Here is a 625-nt window from a genome sequence, read left to right as displayed (position 1 = left end):
AGCATGATGTGGTTGTTTATTAGTGATGGGATTTCCGACTCTTTTTAGAGAACCGGCTCTTTCAATTACACAATTGAAAACATATGTCTATTGGTTGTGTATTTATACACAAGCACTCATATATAGTCAAATGATTTTTTTTTTAAAATGTTCATTTACCTGTTACTACCACACACCAAATCCGGTCGTTGGTACTTGCTGGTAGTGGTGGGCGGATCGATCCAAATATCGATAGTATCGAGCCCAAGTCGGGATCGATATCGGATCGATACTAGCCTGGTTAGATCGATTCTTTACTTTGAGTTCTGCTTGTTTGCTATGCTGTGCTTTCGGCAAAAATAAAACAGCCAGGTCGCTGGACTCGCCGCTCCTGTGTCAGCGGAGAGCAGGCACACTCCCCCCCCCCTTATGTTTTGGTGTTGCGCTGACACATTGTTTTTATTGTTGAGAATTTTAATTGTAATTTTTGTATTATAGCCAAACATGGCGCTGGAGTGACGGCAGCCTTTCCAAGTAGCTCTGCAACACCGCACCTTTTTTTGTTAACTTTAACTTTTTTAGACTAGGCTTTTCAAACTTTTTTTCACCTTCCTCTACTTATACCTCTTAGATATAGCGATACAAG

Source organism: Mchenga conophoros, linkage group LG1 (genome assembly GCF_057382185.1).
Source record: "Mchenga conophoros isolate Kocher_MC1m ecotype Shallow Benthic linkage group LG1, M_conophoros_male_GT1.1, whole genome shotgun sequence".
Classification (NCBI taxonomy): Eukaryota; Metazoa; Chordata; class Actinopteri; order Cichliformes; family Cichlidae; genus Mchenga; species Mchenga conophoros.
This window is presented reverse-complemented; position numbering follows the sequence as displayed.